Here is an 18,356-nt window from a genome sequence, read left to right as displayed (position 1 = left end):
CATAGAATTTACAGTGCAGAAGGAGGCCATTTGGCCCATCGATTCTGCACTGGTCCTTGGAAAGTGCCCCTACTTAAGCCTCCACCTCCACCATATCCCCATAACCCAGTAGCCCCACCTAACCTTTTGGACACTGTGGTCAATTTAGTATGGTCAATCCACCTAACCTGCACTTCTTTGGACCGTAGGAGGAAACCGGAGCAGACACGGGGGTAAAGTGCAAACTCCACGCAGTCAGTAACCCGAGGCCGGAATTGAACCAGGGACGCTGGAGCTGTGAGGCAGCAGTGTTAACCATTGTGCCACTGTGTCTTTAAAATGATAAAAGGATTCATTCTTCGGGGAGATGAAGAGAAGCAGGTTCCTCTGATGGAGACTTCATAAGGGGGCAAAATCCTTGAAATTGGAGTCTGCTAATATAGCAGAGAAATTAGCAAACAGTTTTTCACACAAAGGACAGTGGACACCTGGAAACAACCTCCACCCCGGATCCAAAACATTTTGCTAGGACAGGACATGAAAGGATCTATAGAAAAGGTGAAATATTGGAACTGAGGTCCAGATCAACCTTTACCTAATTGAACAGCAAAACAATTTAAAGATGTTTTTCCAGTGGGTGGGATATTCGGGCCCTTCCTACCAGAGGGATCTTCCGGTCCCATCGAAGCCTCCCCCCCTTCCCCCTCCCCAACCCCTGTGGTGGGTTCCCGGCAGCGGGAATGGTGAGCCACACAAAATGCCACAGATATCAGCGGGACTAGGAGATCCTGCCGACGGCCAATGGCGAGCAGCCTCCGCTGGCAGAAAACACATGATCGGTGACGGGTGGTGGAAATCCCACCAGGTTAAAGTCCAATAGGTTTGTTTCAAACGCTAGCTTTCGGAGCACTGCTCCTTCCTCAGGTGAATGAAGAGGTATAACCTCTTCATTCACCTGAGGAAGGAGCAGTGCTCCGAAAGCTAGTGTTTGAAACAAACCTGTTGGACTTTAACCTGGTGTTGGAGGACTTCTTTCTGTGCTCACCCCAGTCCAACGCCGGCATCTCCACATCATTCTGACTTTGACAGATACATTCCTTCATCCTTCAAGAGACTAGAATTCCCTATTTAACACCATGGTAGGACAACATTATAATCAGACAGAGTCGGACAAGAAGAAGGATGACCATCAACACTCTGGGTAACTATGGATGGACAATAATGTGGTTTTGCCAGCGCTGCTCAATTTGTTTGAACAAATTTTAAATGTTCAGTGCGAACGGATCCTTATGATATTTGAGAATTTGCAATATTTATCATTTTATATTGGCTATCTTATCTAGAATAGATATGCTTATTTGTACTTGAAAAAAATTGATCTTTCTAAACACAATAATATAACCTACACAACACCGAGGAGGAAGTTTTAACATATATCGACAGAGAATTCTCATTGTGCAGCTGCTGATTAACAAAAGGACGTGCTTGTCTGTCACACTTTATACAACCACCCAGGCATCCCAAAGCACTCTACACCCAATGAAGTACTTTTCTTTTCCTGAAGAGCACTCACTGTTCTGGTGTAGGAAACACGGCAGCCAATTTGTATCTCGCAAACTCCCACAAACAGCAATGTGACAAGGATCAGTTAATCGGTTTCTAGCGAAGTTGATTGAGGGATAAATATTGAGCAGGACATGAGGATGAATCTCTTGCTCGTCTTCAAAGTCTTGCCGTGGGATCGTTTACATCCACCGCAGTGAATACATATGGGGCCTCAGTTTAATGGCTCCGACAGTGCAGAGCTCTGTCTCAGTCCCCCACTGGATTGTCAGCTTTGAACTTTGTGCACGAGCCCGAGTGTGGCACTCAGAACGGGGAACTTTGTGTTTCAGAGGCAGGTGTGCGACCAACTCCACTGTTGTATTGAGAAATAGGAGGAAATATCCATCTTGCATTTAAAATGTGTATGGAATGGACAAAGTGCCTGATATAATGGCTAATGATATCTGCAAGAGACACGGGCTAAATTGGTGCTTGTGCCTAACGTGGGCTGCCGTTGTCAAGCTGTCAGCACTATTCACACTGTTTACTTTTTTTTAATAAATGTTTTTTATTGGGTTTTTGAATAAAGTATATTTACCGTTATGTACACAGAATAAGGTATGTATATATATATAGAAGAGAAGGGCACACACAAACATACCAAAAAAAAAGTAGCAATAAAAAATAAATAAAAAATAAAATTAAATAACTGGTAAGGTATTATGCACCAGCTCAACAGCAGCAACTCTGTACAACTGGCAAAATTATTTACAAATCATAAGTATGCATTTGTTTGTGGCGGGGGTTGAGGGGGGGGGGGGGGGGGGGGGGGGAGGCCTTGAAGGTTTTGTTGATCTTTTCTGGCTCGGTTTCTAATGTGCCTCTGGTATCCCTTATTTGTGCAATTTATCTGGTGGCTGCCTGCTTTCTCAGCTGGTGTGCCAACAGGCGGCTGGCTTTGTCTCCGTGTTCGTATCGGGTCCCACATGCCTGGCGGAGTTGAAGCACTGCTTTCCTGGTGGAGAGCAGATCAAAGTTCCTTTGTAGATCTTTCCTCTCCACCAGGAGCTCTATAGTCGGGGCCTCGGAGTATTTACGGTCTCCCTCCAGAATGGAGTCGACCAGCTGCTGCCTAGCCGCCCTTTCCTCCCTATCTCTTCACGCTTTGAAAACGATGATTTTCCCTCTAAATACGGCCTTTAGCTCTTCCCAGAATGTGGAGGGTGAGACCTTCCCGTTCTGGTTGTTCTCCGTGTACTCTGTTATGGCCTGCGATATCTTTTTGTTGAAGACCTTGTCAGCTAGTAGGGCAATGTCCAACCTCCATGTGGGCCGTTGGACCCTGCCTGTCTCCAGCCTCACGTCCATGTAGTGTGGAGCATAGTCGGATATCCCAATTGCGGAGGATTCCACTTTGTCTATCTCCGGAAGCACCATTTTCCCCACCACAAAGAATTTAATTCTGGTGTATACGTTGTGTACTGGGGAGAAGAAAGAGAACTCCTTCTCCCCTGGGTGGGTGAACCTCCAGGGGTCCACCGCTCCCATCTGTTCCATAGTGTGACTGAGTTCCCTTGTCATGCTTGAGGTTTTCCCCGTTTTGGGGATTGATCTGTCAGTCGTTGGGTCCTGTACACAGTTGAAGTACCCCCCCCCCAAATGATTAGTCGGTGCGTCGCTATGTCAGGGATTTCTGCCACGGTCTTTTTGATGAAGCTTGTGTCGTCCCAGTTCGGCGCGTGCATGTTAACTAGTTCTACCATCCAGGGCTCCGCTGACCATGACTTACCGTTCCCCGGGTCCATAACCGTCTTTGTCGCCCGAAACATCGACCTCTTGCTGATCAGTATTGCCACCCCCCTGGTCCACGTCCCATGTCAGGAATGGTAGGTTTGTCCCACCCAGCCCTTTCTTACCCAGAGTCGGTCCTGCTCTCCCAGGTATGTCTCTTGGAGGAAGACTATGTCGGCCTTCATATTTCTTAGGTGGGTGAGGACTCTGGATCTTTTCACTGGGCCGTTGAGTCCCCTTACGTTCCAGGTGACTATCCTGGTGGGGGGCTTCTGACCCGTCGCTCCTGTGGGATTAACCATACTTACCTGGTGGACAGTGGGGGCCGTCCAGAATGGCCGCTGTCACTGCTCTCTCCATGCGTTCGGGTCCCTGCGCTCCGGGGTTTCTCTTTGTCCAGGGACACCCAACATGGCCGCCCACTGTGCGTCCTGCACTCTGGAGTCTCCCTTCGCCAGAGACCATACTGCTCTCTGATGCTTGCAGCGATTCCTTGTTCCGAGCCCTTGGTTGTGGCACTTTGTAGCCCTATTGCTATTCCCTTTCTCGCTGATGCACGATCAATTACACAAAGACGAGAGTTGGATGCAATCGAGGCTTTATTACGTACGATGTGTGGCTTCCAACAGCAGCTGGCGAAGTGGCTACTGTACTGGGAGCACACATATTTATACTCCGCCTATTGGGCGGAGCCAGCAGGCAGGGAACTACCCCCGTACCTGTAGTACAGGGCCCTTACCACAAAACAGCTACACCGTCATCCTCTATATACAGTATATACATCAGTGGTGACTACCACAATAGCCTTATTTGTCCCTCCTTCCCTGTCCCCCCCTGCCCCCCCGGTCCCTCCCTCCCTGTGTTCCCCCCCGGTCCCTCTCTTTCCCCCCCCTTTTCCTCCCTCTCCCGTATACCCCTCTTTTGTCCCTCTTTCCCCTGTTCCTATCCCTGTTTGCTCTCCCTCCTCTATTGAGTGCCCCCTCCCCACCCCGGGGCCTGGCACCGTCCCCCCTGTTGGGGTGCGCTGCGGCCCTGCTTTGTTGTATGTCCCCGGCGCCAGCTTTCTTGCCGGTGAGGTGGCCCCACTCTCGGGAGTTACTGTCTCGCTTCTCCCTTACCCGGCCTTTCCAGTTTTCTGCCCGCTCTTCCTCCATTCTACCCTGCACTCCTCTCGCTTGCTCTCCCTTCTCCGCTAATCTCGTTCCCTCGTGCTTGGGCCTGGTCTCCCACCTGTAGTGGTTTGCTTTTTGTTCTGGGTGCGCTCCCCGTGGCGGGGGTGGGGGTCCTGGCATTGCCTCACCCCCCCCCCCCCCCCCCCACCCCCCCGTCGGCGTGCTGGTGCCCCATGCCAGGGGCCCCTTATTTCTACCCTAGCTGTTGGTTTTCCAGCCCGTGTTCCTTGACAAACTTGTTTGCTTCGGCGGGGGCTGTAAAGAAGTACTCTCTTTCTTGGTGTGTGACCCAGAGTTTTGCTGGGTACAGCTTACCAAAACGTATGTTGTTCTTGTGAAGAACTGCTTTCGCTCTATTGAATTTGGCCCGTCTCCTGGCTAGGTCTGCCCCAATGTCCTTGTAATAAAGTGTCCTTCCCATTTGCAGGTTCTGTTTTTCCTGGCCCAACGCAGGATTGTTTCCCTGTCTTGGTACCGGTGCAGTTTAGCGAGAACTGCCCTCAGGTGGTCCCCAGCCTTGGGCTTCGGGCGCAGCGACCGGTGTGTTCCGTCCATTTCTGGTGGGTTGGGGAAAGTTTTCCTCCCCACTAAGTTGCCCAGCATCTCGGCCGCATATGCTGTGGGATTTCTACCCTCGATCCCCTCTGTTAGGCCCACTATCCTGACATTTTGCCTTCTCGAGCAGTTTTCCTGATCGTCCACTCTTCCCTTCAGGCTCCCTTGCGTTGTGCCCAGTCTCGCCACCTCCTTCTCCAGGGCTGTGATCCGGTCGCTCATGTCAGTCGTGGCTTTTTCCAGCTCCTTAATGGTCGCCTCTTGGGCTTCCAGTGTTCTCCTCTGCTCTGCCCAGGGCGAGCTGCACCTCTGCCAGGGCCTTGGCCATTGCTGCCTGCACTGCGGCCTCTATGTCTGCTCTGGCCTCTGCCTTGTTTTCCTGCTGATGTTCCCTCAGCGCCTCGGCAAAGGCTGCCTTCCAGTTCCAGTTCCCCCCTGGCCCAGGGGGAAAATGCTCCTGTCTGTCGAGGTCTTTTTGTTGCGGTGAACCTTCTGTTCCGCCGCTTCGTAGGCCGATTAGCTCGTCCGAACGGGCTCGCATATTGCCCCGTCTGCTTTTGGTGCTCTTTCTCCCTCTGCTTTGGCTCCCTTCTGGCATTCTTTTTCTAACCCTTTTTTTTCCCCCCTTTCTTTTTCTTCCTTTTTTCACCACCTTTTCCTTTTCCCCTCTCTTCTCTCCTTTAACACTTTTTTTTTATAAAACTCTTTTCAAGAATTTTTTCTTTAAAAAAGTGAAAAAATCCTTTCTCTTTAAAAGTTTTCTTTTCAAAGTTTTTTGTTTTTGTTTTGAAAAAGGGGAAGTTCTTTTCTTTTCCCCCTCACTCACCCAGGGTTGGGCCGGGAGCCCCTCTTTGTTCCGCCGCCTGCCTCGCGGTTGTCACCGCCGACGGGGGGGGGGGGGCGGGGAGGGGGTCAGTCCTTGCTGTTGGCTCGGTCTCCGCTCGGTCCCCGCTTTGGTCCGGGCCGCCGCTCGTCCTGCCCCGCGTTCTCCTGCCATGCGTGTGGGCTGGGGGATTGCTCCGCTCCCGAACGCCCAGGTCTCCCACTTTAATTCGCTTTGGTGTCCGAGTTCTTCTTCGTCCCCACTCTCTTGTTGTGGGGGGCGCAAATGGATGAATTTGCGCGCTTGGATGCAAGTTCTTGGCGCGGAGCGGGACGCAACTTTGTTCCCCCCCCCCAGGAGCGACCGCTCTCTTCCCCCGCCGAATCCTTCACACTGTTTCATGGCTGCTCACCAATTGTGCAGTGAAAAATAAAGAATCAGGCAGCAGTGGAACCATTTCAAGGTGCCTTGCACGAGATAACGGGGATGTGCACTTTGACTGTTTTGAATCATCGCTCCTGGTCGTTGCTGTAAAGTGAAGATGATGACCAGGAAGATGTTCTGTTAGTGGCTGCAGGTTTCCACGCCGACCTGTTGCTCTCCCACTTCCTTACATCCTGCAGTTCCAGCGGAGAACCAGCCAGAGAGTTTCGGCAGTTGGTAAAACTTGCGACACTATTAAAAGGCTACTGGGACTTGAAATGGCTTAAATTAAATTTGTATGGTGAGTTTACTTCGTATTTATAGTGCTAGTACCGGAACTTGGGACTAGTCCATGAACAGGGAAACCAGGAAATGAGATGCTGGGCTGGATTCTCTGGTCGCCGATGCCGAAATCGAGTTCGGCGATTGGCTGGAGAATACCCGATTCTGACCAAATCGGGGGCGGCATCGCTTTCGCGATTTTCCGCCTCCTCCAAAGTACGCCACTGATGGGACCATCAATTCACCAGACACGTGTTTCCGATGTGAATCTAGGCTTTAATCGACTTACTTCAGAGCCAGCCTGTTACCTGTCGATGAACTCAGTGACCCAGGCTGATTCTGGACACGGGTACTTATACAGCTGCACGAGGGGGAGGAGTCGTGGGCGGGACCAAGGGTGGAGCCCAGTACAAGTTCCTAAGTGCTCCCAGCGCTACTCCCCCTAGTGGTAGGACAGCGCTACTGCGCTTACAACAGTGTGAATTAACATATATATTAACATATATTACATTCACCACATTCACCCCCTTCAAAAAAATCAAGTCCGGTGGGGGTGGTGGTCTAGTCTATAAAGTCAGCCTGTCTGGCGGTCGAATTGTCCACTGAGATCTGTGGAGCACCGGAGTTGCAGCCTCTTGTGGTGGCTGGATGGGTGTGGTGTCCCGGGGTACGATGGGGGACTCCAGGGAGGGTTGTATACGAGCTTCATACTCTCCTGGTTCGGCCGGGGACTGGGGGCACTGGGGGCTGGCCGGCGCGAGGGCGCGGAACTGGTGGAGCGAGCTCGTGGGCTCGGGAGCGCAAGGGGCGGCAGCATGGGGTGTAGGGTGAGAGATACTTCTGTGGGTGTGGGGGGGGGTGCTGAATCCGGCGGGTGCCAGATCCCGGAGGGATACAGTGTCCTGACGGCCGTCAGGGAACTCGACGAAGGCGTACTGGGGGTTGGAGTGGAGCAGACGCACCTTCTCAACAAGGGGGTCGGTTTTGTGCGCCCTGACGTGTTTCCTCAGGAGTTTCTGGTGTCCTCAGCCATGCCGGAAGTGAGACCCCCGTGGTAGTGCCCCTGGAAAAAATGAAGAGCCTCTCTTGAGGGGGCTGGTTGGTCGCCGTGCACAAAAGGGACCTAATAGCGTGGAGCGCGTCTATGAGGACTTCCTGCCACTGGGAGACTTGGAGCTTTCTAGGCCGGATGGTCAGTAGGACGGTCTTCCAGACCGTCGCGTTCTCCCTTTCCATCTGCCCATTCCCCCTGGGGTTGTAGCTGGTAGTCCTGCTCGAGGCAATGCCCTTTTCGAGCAGGTACTGATGCAGCTCGTCGCTCATGAAGGACGAACCCCGGTCGCTGTGTACGTAGCTGGGGAAACCAAACAGGGTGAAGATGCTATGCAGGGCCCTAATGACTGTGTGGGAGGTCATGTCGGGGCACGGGATAGCGAATGGAAAACGGGAGAACTCGTCTACGACGTTTAAGAAGTAAGCGTTCTTGTTAGTTGAGGGGAGTGGCCCTTTGAAATCAATCACGAGGTGTTCAAAGGGCCTAGAAGCCTTGACCTGGTGGCCCTGTCTGATCTATAGAAGTGCGATTTGCACTCCGCACAGATTGGGCAGTCCCTAGTGACCGCTTTTACCTCCTCGTTGGAGAAAGGCAGGTTTCGGGCCCTGATGTAGTGGGCGAGCCGGGTGACCCCCGGGTGGCAGAGGTCATTGTGGATGCTTTTTAATCGGTCGATCTGCACGCTGGCGCATGTACTGCGGGATAGGGCATCCGGAGGCTCGTTGAGCTTACCGGGTCGATATACGGGGCTGTTTAGCACAGGGGTAAATTGCTGGCTTTGAAAGCAGACCAAGCAGGCCAGCAGCACGGTTCGATTCCCGTAACAGCCTCCCCGAACAGGTGCCGGAATGTGGCGACTAGGGGCTTTTCACAGTAACTTCATTTGAAGCCTACTCGTGACAATAAGCTATTTTCATTTCATTTCATTTTTCATATTTGATATCGTAATTGTAGGTGGAGAGTTCGATCCTCCACCTCAGAATTTAATCGTTTTTTATTTTGCCCTTTTGCGAGTTGTCGAACATGAAGGCAACCAACCTTTGGTCGGTGATGAGGGTGAACCTCCTACCTGCGAGGTAGTGCCTCCAGTGACGGATAGCCTCCAGAATGGCTTGTGCTTCTTTCTCGACTGAAGAGTGTCGGAGTTCTGAAGTGGAGAGGGTACGGGAGAAAAATGCAACTGGTCTCCCTGCCTGATTTAACGTGGCTGCAAGAGCTACCTCTGAGGCGTCGCTCTCTACCTGAAATGGCGTGTATTCATCCACCGCCCGCATGGCCGCTTTGGCGATGTCTTCCTTGATGCCGTCGAAGGCCTGGCGTGCCTCGTGCTCCCAGCGCTACTCCCCCTAGTGGTATGACAGCGCTACTGCGCTTACAACAACAGTGTGAATTAACATATATATTAACATATATTATATTCACCACAGCCACGCTCCATATCGATGGCCTCAGGATGTTGCCGGAGGCCCACCCCCCGTTGCTCCGCCCTCGACCGGCCAAGTTTCCGACGGAGTGGGTCTCTCATGGTCTCACCTTTTGTGAACTCGGCGGGGTGGCTGTGGACTCAGTCCAGCTCCGCCACAGTCAGGGGAGGGCCGATCCACGGGCAGTGGGGGCTTTGTCAGGGGCTGGGTGCACTGTTGGGGGGTGGTCTGGGCTTTGCGAGCCGGCCAAAGGGGTTGTCTATTTGGCAGGCTGGGTCCACACGTGGCTGGCGCCATGTTGCTCGGCATGGCCGCTGCAGGCTGCCGCCTTGCACTTGCGCGGCCACGGACCCGGCAATTCCTCGGGCCATATTGGCAGCTAGAGCTAGGTGTAGCCCCAGCTATACGGAGGATTAGTGGCCGTTTTGCGCCAAATGTCAGGACGTAAACGCCACCGTTCCCACGCCGGTGTGAGGACATAGCCTCACAATCAGAGAATCCAGCCCACTATTTTTATGAAGATAATCTGCGGGATTCTCCGTTCCTGAGACTAAGTGTTGACGTCGGGGCAGGATTCGTGGACTTCCATGATAGCAAAACTGAAGCCGCACCTGGATTGGTTCAGTGACCGTTGACGGGTTAGGACCGGCGCCACGTGAAACACAATTGATTCCAATGAGAAACGGTGCAGGATTCACCAAGTCCGTGATTGACATTCAGGAGGCTGACAAGCTGCAGCCGTTACATACGCCCTTCACTCCTCACACACTCATCCTATGATGATGTTGGACACTATCTATATCCCCTCTCTCTCCCTCGGCAGCCACGGCGTCTATTTCATGATTTTTAAAAGCACAAGTGAACCTCGCCATCAGGAATTCGCCCCAGTGGAGGTGGCGAATCGCAGAGGCCCCAGAGAATACTGGGTCAGGCACGCTAATGATATGCCAAGAGTGTTTACTGTACGTGCGTCAAGGATTGACGCCGCTGTCGTGGTGACGGACAATTCCGATTTGGTGTGAAACCGGCACCTACCACGATTTCAGCGTCGGAACCGATTCTCCGCCCAATTGTGTTTCCCGATTCCGCCGTTGGCTAATGGAGAATCCCACCCAGCAACTTCGACAGCGTCTTTTCAATTTTTGCGTTTAATTGCAGATCTATCCTTGCATTAAAGTGACATTTGCACATAAATGAGAGAAAACATTCTTAGCCTCACCATTATTTTGAAAGCAAATTTTGCCCATTTTATTTCTCCAATTGTCGCCACATTCAGAATATGGACAGATCGAGAACTCTCCGGAGAAAAATTAATGGAGTGAACTTGAGGAAAACTTCAATCTGTGCAGCTCATCAAGTTACTTTTTGTCATTTTGTTGTCAAATATATAAGTCACATGTAGGCCAGACCAGGTAAGGATGGCAGATTTCTTTCCCTAAAGGGCATTTAGTGAACCAGAGGGGTTTTTACAACAACCAACAATGATTTCATTACAGATCTTTATTGAATTCAATGGTGGGATTTGAACCTGCGTCCCCAGATCATTATTACTCTGGGTCTCTGAATTACTCATCTAGTGACAACACCACTATGCCACTGCCTCCCTCCCCATTTGAAGTTCTTGTCATTGTGACTATTTGTGTACTAAGGTTGATACATGATACCATTTGTACTCACACAATCTTCTGTGATCTCCATAATAGACTACGGGTAGTGTAGTTATTTATCTTACTGCTATCTACATTGTTACGCACCAATACTTTCAAGATATTACTTTCAAAGATATGAAAATACCACCCAAATGTTGGATTGCTGTTTTCTTTCTTTGTCCATTCTTTGGTATTTCTAATCGCTTGATTTTGGAAAAATAAACGTTAAACCAATCTTTTATTCTCGATTTGCCTCATGAGAGTATATTTTTATGTTTACCTGTCACGCAAATTATGTTGAATTGATCATAGACGCAAACAGCAGCTGGTTAATGGTGATGCTTTTCCATTCTTTCTTATAGTGCAATAAATACTGTATGATATGCCATTTTATCAGAACTGTGGAGAACGCGGAGTAAAAAAAACTACATTGAACACTTGTAATTCATGGATAATTCATAATTTTGCCATTTTGCAAAGCTATTCCTGACCCGCTCCACTGCACCGACAACAAATAAAGTGTTGTAGTGGCTGACACACCATCTATGCTCAGTGAGTTCAATGTCAGCAGCTCATCCAACTGTATTGTTCTTTCTGCAGCATTCCTGTGGCAGATCTGATGATGTGCTTTGTGATTTCTGTTCAGGACAACAGTCACCACAGTAAAGGTAAAATCTTTTTTTGCTTTTTTTTTTTGCTGCTGCTCTGATTTCTCCTCATACACCTCCTTCGAGTGACAACCGATGCTGGATCCGGCTACAAGGATCGCCATTTTTCTGGACCTCTCTTCTAATTTTATCCTGAACGTTGAGTGTCAGTGACTTGTCCTACTGTTGTGGTATTATCACAGCCTGTGTGCTCGAGATAATAACTTTAGTGCGTGACGATATATTTTCTGGAAGTGCTTCTTCAACAGGAATTGCAAGCACTTTCAGAAAACTATTTAGAGTGAGTTTAATATTTCCATTGTTAAGCCGAGATTGCAGTGTGAGAGCAGAGACCTACAACCTCTCCAGGTTGTCTGTCCTAACTTGCTAATATAAAAGCTGTCACTATAAAAACGCTTCAACCTCCATACGACATTGACTATCCCTGCATATCGATGCACTTTTCACGAGCCCAACTTGTAGGAGTGTGCAGAATCATCTTCTGATTCAAAAAGAAAATTCTAAAACCTCGCACCCCACTGCAAATCACATCACACATTTGTAGTAGCATAATTCTTAAAACATTGATACTGTCTCTACAAGCCAAGCACGTAAATATTTTCAGAAACAATCTAGAAAACTGATGCTGAATGGCAAGAGGACTGCAGGCAGTGGACAAATAGAAAATAGAACTCTACTTTGCCATTGAGGTATTATTTCTAAATGATTTTGCCGAACGGAAAACTATGAATGCGTTCTGTTCTAATTGTGCACATGTTCTTTAAAATATGAATTAAGAATCAATTAAGTCAATATATTAGCAAGTTTTAAAACATAATTCAGAATTAATGATTTTATTTAGCAACTAAAGATCTTTCAATGCAACATGAAAGACTCAATAAAAAAGAGTAATTCTATTTTACATTTTTTCATTGTATATATTGGTGATCTGTGAGTATCATATACAAATTATATTCTGAATACTTATAGACCCAGAATAATTAAAAGAAAAATTGCCTAGAGTAGAGCTTGTAACTGATGAATTTTAGTAACAGTTGTTCTTACTGTAATTATATAAATGGAGAACATTTACTATGCATCACCAGAATCATCTCATTAATTAATACCTTCCTTCATGGTCTTTTATTCCCCTTGTCGTTTTGGTTATAATTACTTGCAGCTAGTTAACTTACCTGAGCAAACCAGTTGGGGATAGCATGTCATTAAGGACAATATGAACTTAAGATTTTTTTAGAAAAAGACCATTTGACCTAATAAGCCAATCCTCTGGGACTACCTAACCCTGTCCCACACTTTCTGTTGGGGTGTCACACACAGAAGGAACGCAGGTTGGAAGAATTGAGGCCTCACCATCAACCAATGCAGCTTGATTGGGGTAGCGTAGGCTCGGAGAATCCCCATTTGCATTTGTCAATCTCTTCTTTCGAAATAGAAAACCACGTCAGACTCTTTCATGGAACTGCTTGTACTCTTTGCTGCCCTGAACAATGTGCCTGGGACAGTTTTGCCAATTTCCTTTGTAATTTTTGAAAATATTGATGAAGTCCCCCCTCCTTGTCCATAGAAACTTCCTTTGCCTTTTATAGAATAGTACAAAACTGAAGGAGGCCTTCAGCTCAGAATGTTTGCCCTTTCGCAGAGCAGCCCAGTTCATCCCATTCTCCCACTCTTTCTCCATACCCTGCATATTTTTCACCTTCAAATAATTCTCCAATTATCTTTTGAAAGTTGCTTTGATTCTTTCCGCGGCATCAGGTGATGCATTCCTCATAAACGTCAGCATTTCTACTTCACTACTCACCATTTTGAGGAACTTTTGCTTCTCGATTAACCGAAAACTGCAGCTCGAACTCAGCTGCACAGTGAATGAACTTTAATTCTTTCAAAAAAGCCATTAAAGTTTTAATTAAAAATAAAAATCTCATTATGGCATTAGGTTTTGACTGCAGCAGAGATGTTTGAAGTTTTTAAGTTCCCTTGTGTTCCGCCTTGATATTTTTTTATGTAGCTTTGTTCAAATTTTAATTGAATTTGATACGCTTTGTGTGTGCTTAATCATCAGGATGTTATGTGTGCCCAATTTTACTAATCTTTAAACTGTTCAACCACTAAAAAACGGTACATGAATCTACCTTAGAGATTTATAACTTGCCTGAAATTAGTTCACTGAAATTCTAATTAAGTGGACTTCACCCAATGGTGGTAGTTTATCCAGTGACTATCTGAGCAGATACAACATGAAAGGTCTCAAAAAGAATGTTTTGCATGTGTTGGTTCCTCAGGTTGACCCAAAGCACTAGTGCAGCCAATGAAGTACTTTTGAAGTGTAGCCAACTCTTGTAATGTGGTGTCATCCTGGAGTACCTGGTTCTGCCCGCTGCCCAACTCTCCCGGTTCTGCCCATCTCTCCCGGTTCTGCCCATCTCTCCCGGTTCTGCCCATCTCTCCCGGTTCTGCCCATCTCTCCCGGTTCTGCCCATCTCTCCCGGTTCTGCCCAACTCTCCCCGTTCTTCCCAACTCTCTCAGTTCTGCCCGTCTCTCCCGGTTCTGCCCATCTCTCCCGGTTCTGCCCATCTCTCCCGGTTCTGCCCAACTCTCCCCGTTCTTCCCAACTCTCCCCGTTCTTCCCAACTCTCTCGGTTCTGCCCGTCTCTCCCGGTTCTGCCCATCTCTCCCGGTTCTGCCCAACTCTCCCCGTTCTTCCCAACTCTCTCGGTTCTGCCCGTCTCTTCCGGTTCTGCCCAACTCTCCCCGTTCTTCCCAACTCTCTCGGTTCTGCCCGTCTCTCCCGGTTCTGTCCAACTCTCCCCGTTCTTCCCAACTCTCTCGGTTCTGCCCGTCTCTCCCGGTTCTGCCCATCTCCCATCTCTCCTGGTTCTGCCCAACTCTCCCGGTTCTTCCCATCTCTCCCGGTTCTGCCCATCTCTCCCGGTTCTACTCAATTCTCCCAGTTCTGCTCAACTCTCCCAGTTGTGCCCAACTCTCCCGTTTCTGCTCATCGACCCCTTTCCCCCCCCCCTCCCCCCCCCCCCCCCCCCCCCCCGCACCAAGCTGGGGAGGGGTTGGTGGTTGGTGGAGAAGGTTGGAATGGTTATTGGGGAGGAGTAGGCTGGTTGGGGGGAGGAGTGTGGTGGTTATTGGGGAGCAGTGGGGTGGTTGGGGGGAGGGGTGGGCTGGTTGAGGGGAGGAATCGGGTGGTTGGGGGAGTCAGCTAGTTGGGGAGAGGAGGGGAGTGATTGAGGGGAGGAGTCGATGGTGGGATGCGGAATCGGGTGGTTGGGGGAGGAGTTGGGAGATTGGGGGAGGAGTCAGGTGGTTGGGTGAGGAGTTGTGTGGTTGGGGGAGGAGTCATGTGGTTGGGGGAGGAGTCATGTGGTTGGGGGAGGGGTCATGTGGTTGGGGGAGGAAGTGTGTGGTTGGGGGATGGGTCAGGTGGGATGGGGGTGCGTGCTGATAAGGAGTCTATGGAAGGGAAGCTGCAAGCTGCAGAGTTAGCAGGAGGCATTCAAGAGGGAGCTTCCGAACCACAGGTCAAATCTTCAACAGCATATGCTTCAAATAGAAGAACATGAAAAAGAAAAGAATGACAGTGCTGAGGTCAGGGAGCAAATTAGTAAACTACAGATGCAGCCTAACACTATCACAGTGGGAGAATCCTTTACTGGAGACCAATGATAAACTACGAGAAATGCTGGATAGAAAAGAGGAAATGCAAAATAGAAAAGACCAAGCAGAGCGAGCACAGCAGGATGCTGGTGGGAGACAGGAGCATAGAGCGTTTGGAAGAGAAACATAAGCTGCAGAATCATAACTCAGAGCTTGAGGAGAAGAACTGCCAGGCCAAAGGCTGACTGCAGCACGCGGCTTTGGCTTGGAAAAAGATGCACAACATCCCACCACCTAAGTGCTACTGTCAAAAATGTTTTGAGAAAACAAAACAAGCTATTAAACATTCTAAAGCTGTTAACTATTTATAAAAGCCGATTATTAATCTTCTTTCGTTGAGTCATAATATAAAAACGTTAATAATTAGAAGTTATATCAATGTATCGAAGCTTTGTTATATTTTTAAAGAAAGAGTTACGCTATATTGTTATTTCAATATGATTTAGGAACCATAATGTTATGCCATGTATGCATATATATACAGAATGCCACAACACTCTACTCACTACAGTCAGGGTACAGAGCAATAATGTATTCATTCACAGCACATGGTGTGGTCTGAGAAAGACATTTGTTGAAGCTCCAACATTTGAGTTTTGAAGTGAGTATTTCAGACTTCTGTGAACTGGAAGACATTACAAACTCATATTTAGGAATTTTCAGATTGGATGAAAGCACAGGGAGGTCCCATTTTAAAAATTAATTCAAGGGATGTCTGTGTCGCTGGGTAGACCAGCATTAATGCTCATCCCTACTTGCACTTGAAAAGGTGGTGTTGAGCTGCCTTCTTGAACTGCTTGCAGTCCTTATGGTGTACGTACACCCACAATCTTGTGTGGGAGGGTATGCCACGATTTTAACCCAGTGACAGTGAAGGTATATCTGGCATATTTCTAAGTCAGGATGGCGGGTGGCTTCCAGCAAGTGGTGCTTCCAGGTGCTGCTCTTGTCCATCTAGATGGCAGTGGTCTTGGGTTTGGAAGGTGCTGTCCAAGGAGACTTGGTGAGTTCCTGAAGTCTATCTTGTAGATGGTACACAGTGCTGCTACTGTGTGTCGATGGTGGGGGGAGTGAATGTTTGTGGATCGGGTCCCACTCAAGTGAGGTGCTTTGTTCTGGATGGTGTCAAGCTTCTTGACTTTTGTTGGAGCTGCACGCATCCAGGCAAGTGGAGACTTGTGACTTGCGCCTTGTAGATGGAGGACAGGATTTGGGGAGTCAGGGAAAGCAGCCTATGGCCTGGGACTATGGTGACTTTACCTTACCTGCCATAGGATTCCCAGCTTCTGACCTGCTCTTGAAGTCAGAGTATTTATATGGCTAGTCCAGTTGAGTTTCTGGTCAATGGTAACCCCAGGATGTTGATAATGAGGGAATCAGCGATGGCAATGCCATTGAATGTCTCTCTTGTAGGAGATGGTCATTGCCTGGCACTTGTGTGGTGCAAATGTTACTTGCCAGTTGTCAACCCAGGCCTGTATATTGTCCAGGTATTGCTGCATTTGAACACGTACTCCTTCAGACTCTGAGGAGTTGTGAATGGTGCTGAGTCATCAGCAAACATCCCCACCTCTGACTTTATGTTGAAATGAAGGTCATTAATGAACCAGCTGAAGATGGTGGGGCTGAGGACACTACCCTAAGGAACTCGTGCAGTGTGATGTCCTGGAACTGAGATGATTGATCCCCAATAACTACATCAATCTTCCCTTGTGCCAGTAAGACTCCAAATAGTGAAGTGTTTTCCCCTGATTCCTATTGACTCCTGTTTTGCTCAGGCTCCTTGATGTCACACTCGGTCAAATGTTGCCTTGGTACCAAGGGCAGTCATTCCAACTCACCTCTGGAGTTCATCTCTTTTGTCCATGTTTGAACCAAGGCTGTAATAAGTTCAAGAGCTGAGTGGTCCCGGAGGAACCCAGACTGAGTGTCAGTGACCAGAATATTGTCAGGGTCCATAGCATTTACAGTATCCAATGCCTTCAGCCATTTCTTAGTATCATGTGGAATAAATTGATTTGGCTGAATACAGGCATCTGTGAATCTGGGGACCTCTGGAGGAGGCAGAGATGGATCATCTACGAGGCTGGCTGAAGATTGTTGCAAATATTTCAACCTTACCTTTTGCACTGATGTGCGAGGGTTCCGCATCATTGAGAATTGCAGACTCAGTCTAGCAGCTATATCTTTTACGGTTCGGTCAACTCAATCTGTAGTGGTGCTACCGAGTCACACTTGGTCCCACCCAGAGTACATTCTGTGCCCTTCCACTCTCAATGCTTCCTTCAAGTGATGGTCAATATGGAGGAGTACTGATTCAGCAGTTAAAGGGGAATGAGTTAAAGGGGAAAGTGGTAATCAGCAGGTGGTTTTCTTGCTCATGTTCAACCCGAGGCCATGAGACTTCAATGGGCTCAGAGTCGATGTTGAATACTCCCAGGGCAACTCCTTTCTTTTAAATTTTTTTGTCAAATTAAGGGGCAATTTAGCATGGCCAACCCACCTACGCTGCACATCCGTGGGTTGTGGGAGTGAGACCCAGGGAGACACGGGGAGAATGTGCAAACTCCACATGGACAGTGACCGGGGCTGTGATTGAATCCGGGTCCTCGGCACCATGAGGCAGCAGTGCTAACCACTGCCACCCAGGGCAACCCCTGCCTGATTGTATACCACCTCTGCTGGGTCTGTCATGCCGGTGAGATAGTACATACCCAGGGATGATGCTGGTGGTGTCTGGGAAGTTATGATTCTGTAAGGATAATTATGTCAGGCTTTTTCTTGGCTTGTCTGTGAAACAGCTCTCCCAATTTCGGGACAAACCCCCAGAGTTAATAAGGAGGACTTTGCCAGATTGACAGGGGTAAATTTGCTATTGTTGTTTCCGGTATCGAGGTCAAGGCCGGGTGGCCAGTTTCATTCCTTTTATTTTGTTCCTGGTGGTTAGAATTGCACAGCAAAATGCCAAGGTAATATAGGTGCTTATAATTAACTTCTTAAGTATTTTGGAAAAAAGTGTTCAAAACATAATAACTTGAAGTTAAGTATTGGCACAGGCAGGAAGCACATGTATCTGTCAGATTCTTCATTTATTATAATATTTTGAATAAATCCTCAACATGCATGTTCTGCTGTAATTCATGTGCATTTCTTCTCATGAAGTCTAAATGAAATATTTATTTCTCATGGTCAGGGTTACAAACCTGTATTCATCCTGCTTTTAAGACTATTGTATCAGGGATACTGTTTGAAAATACATGCAGAAGTAGATTTTAGCTTCTGATTCCACACTGAAAAGGTAATCCATAGCTATTTTGTGTTCAA

General features: G+C 48.4%; 1 protein-coding gene across 4 annotated transcripts in view; it reads left to right on the top strand.

The window, feature by feature from the left end:
• rbfox1 (RNA binding fox-1 homolog 1) overlaps nt 1-18,356 on the top strand; it is a 2,164,526-nt gene that overhangs the window by 411,259 nt on the left and 1,734,911 nt on the right. For 2 of the 4 annotated variants that reach the window (XM_038821067.1, XM_038821069.1), the window contains exon 2: nt 11,298-11,365. The exons of the other annotated variants lie outside the window; for them this stretch is intronic. The gene's annotated coding sequence lies outside the window, so the exon portion shown is untranslated. The remainder of the gene's footprint in view (nt 1-11,297; nt 11,366-18,356) is intronic. 4 annotated transcript variants of the gene reach the window in all.

Source organism: Scyliorhinus canicula, chromosome 15, assembly GCF_902713615.1.
Source record: "Scyliorhinus canicula chromosome 15, sScyCan1.1, whole genome shotgun sequence".
Lineage (NCBI taxonomy): Eukaryota > Metazoa > Chordata > Chondrichthyes > Carcharhiniformes > Scyliorhinidae > Scyliorhinus > Scyliorhinus canicula.
Note: the sequence above shows the minus strand (reverse complement) of the source record. Positions and strands in the feature narration are given on the sequence as shown.